Raw genomic sequence first — 2,500 nt, 5'->3', positions numbered from 1 at the left:
GGTTTCAAAGGGGCTCTTTCTATACGATTGAGCCAAATTTCTAACTTTTTCTGTAATTCAGGCTTAGCTATCCCCACCCAAGGGTCAATTTGAAGGCCAAGATATTTCTCTGACTGGCCAGGGTGGATCATATTTAAAGGAGTACCACTTACAAGCCATGGAAGACAATCATTGATGGTATATGAATCTTTAGTTGGTTGTACAAGAAAACCATGGCATTTTTCACCTTGAGTTTTTAATCCAGTTAAATCACAAAATGCTTCCAAAATTTTAATATTCTTCTCCATTCCTTCGTGAGAGCTACTTAGCAACACCAGATCGTCTGCAAAAGCCAAAGTAGTTATTTTACCCTTCTCATATGAAAATCCCTCCCCACACTCTTCCAATTTGCATAACAAAGGATCAATACATAAACTAAATAGAATTGGTGACATGGGGTCGCCCTGTTTCACACCAGTTTTTATCCCTATTGCTTCCGTCTCCCCTTCCTTAGTTTTAATTGTAGTGTAAATGTTCTCATAAAAGTCCTTAATTAAACTTATTATATGATCGTCCAAACCCTTCTGTTTCAACACTTCTAAAATATGAGTATGACTTACAGAATCAAAAGCTTTAGCCAAATCAACAAAAACAACTCCAAGGGATTTCTTTTGATTTTTTGCACTCCTAATTAATAATTGTAGTAATTTTAAATTTTCCGCACATCCTGAAGATCTAATAAAACCTCTTTGTCTAGGATTAATAGGACACGCCTTTGCCAACCTCGCAGTTAAGATTCTAGAGTAGAGCCTCAGAATGATGGAACCAATAGTAATTGGCCGCCAGTTGTTAATGTCATTTTGGCGTTCGGGCGCTGATGACTTTGGTATTAAAATTGTTCGACATTCTCTCATCACATCCGGAATCTTACCAGTCAATAGCCACAAATTAAACAGTTCTTTAATCTCTTCACAATTTGGGTCCATTTTAAGTAAGGCCTTCAGGTTAATCCCATCAGGACCAGGTGCTGATTTCTTATTCATTTCCTTGATATTCTTACGGATCTCTTTCTCTGTAATCATTTCTTTAAAAGCCGAATTAATTGCCCGTCCTATAGATTGAAATGCTCCAAGTCCTTGAAACATGTTCTGAGACTCCCACCTAGATCTAAAGGTGTTACTAATTTCTTCCAAGGGAATGGTACATTGTGCAGAGTCTTTCTCGTCCAAAATGATGTTAGCCAGCTTTTCTCGATCTAGTCGAAAAAGGCGTTGAAAACGGAGAAATTCTCCACGCTTTTTAGCTCTTCTTTTCATCCATTCCTTCTTTGTTTTCTTTTGCTGCGGGTTGCATTGGCTCTTCTTTAGTGTTTTGCGCTCAACTATTTTGTCAAACAAATACAAATATTCGTCCTTTACTACTTCATTAAGTATTTTTAATGGGTCTTTTTCACCTTCTATTATTTCTTTATACGTGTTTTTAAGAATAGGCAGCTTCCCCGATGCAATTTTTTCTCTAATAGTCTTTTTATAGTGGATTAACAACTCCCCCTCCCCCGATGACGGGATCTCAATCTCCTCCTTTAATTTCGTAATTTCCTCTGGTGTTTTCTCTTTTTCCGGCATCAAAGTTCCTTTTAACTGTCTTCTTTTATCACTAATCTGTTTTGCTGTCTTAGTTGTCAATTTCTCAGCGATCAATTTGTTAATATTTCTCCTCCCTTCAAATTCTTGACATAGTTTTTGTAGAATTTCCGTCTCCTCTTCAGACCAAATTTGCTTATGTGCACCTCGTTTGGAGATCTCTTTAGGGCGAGACGCTTCAATTCTTTCCTTATTTCTCAAAATTGGGTGAACTAATCTTTTATGTTGTCCCAAGCCAATTTTTGTCTTAAACGACTTCTTACATTCTTCACAGGTAAACCCCTCTGTTTGGATAGCCTCTTGAACTCCTTTGCATTTCGGGATGTGGCATGAGATACTATGATGTTTCTCATTTGTCTTCCCACAACGGGAACATTGGAAAATGATCTTCTTTTTCCCATGGACTCTCTTTAGATGGTCAATCAAACTCGTCATATTGCCTGCCCGAGTGGTACAGCATGGACATATTAGATGGTCACCTGGCATTCTCACCACAGGAGTCCCAGGACAAGTGTCAGCTGTATTCTCCAACTCGGACGATCCAGTAAGGGATGAGAGCTGACTTACGCCACTCAGGGTTTCAGGATAATCCACATCTTCACCCCAGCTCGTCTCTGTTCCACGAGCCGGGGAGGTGGGTCCCTCATACACCTCCGGCAGTACAGTCAGTTTTTCAGTCCAGATGGGATCATAGGTATTATTGTCCTTGGCTATCATTGGGTTCACAAACTCAAGTCCAGCCAAGGATACCACAGTCTCCTCACCTGGCCATCCCGTGTCAGCCTTGGTCGCAATACCCAGCCAATCCTTTGGAGTGGTCTGTGTGCCAATGGTGGTAAAAAGGCACCGTAATTGACGACCCATATTGTAAATACAAT

General features: G+C 39.8%; 1 pseudogene; it reads right to left on the bottom strand.

Annotated features, from left to right (window-relative positions):
- LOC137461424 (28S ribosomal RNA) overlaps positions 1-2,500 on the bottom strand; it is an 8,451-nt pseudogene that overhangs the window by 2,724 nt on the left and 3,227 nt on the right.

Source organism: Melanerpes formicivorus, unplaced genomic scaffold (assembly GCF_026170545.1).
Source record: "Melanerpes formicivorus ecotype bairdi unplaced genomic scaffold, bMelFor1.0.p_v2 SCAF_2142, whole genome shotgun sequence".
In the NCBI taxonomy this organism is placed as follows: domain Eukaryota; kingdom Metazoa; phylum Chordata; class Aves; order Piciformes; family Picidae; genus Melanerpes; species Melanerpes formicivorus.
The sequence above is the reverse complement of the archived record's forward strand: the minus strand, read 5'-3'. Positions and strand labels throughout refer to the sequence as shown.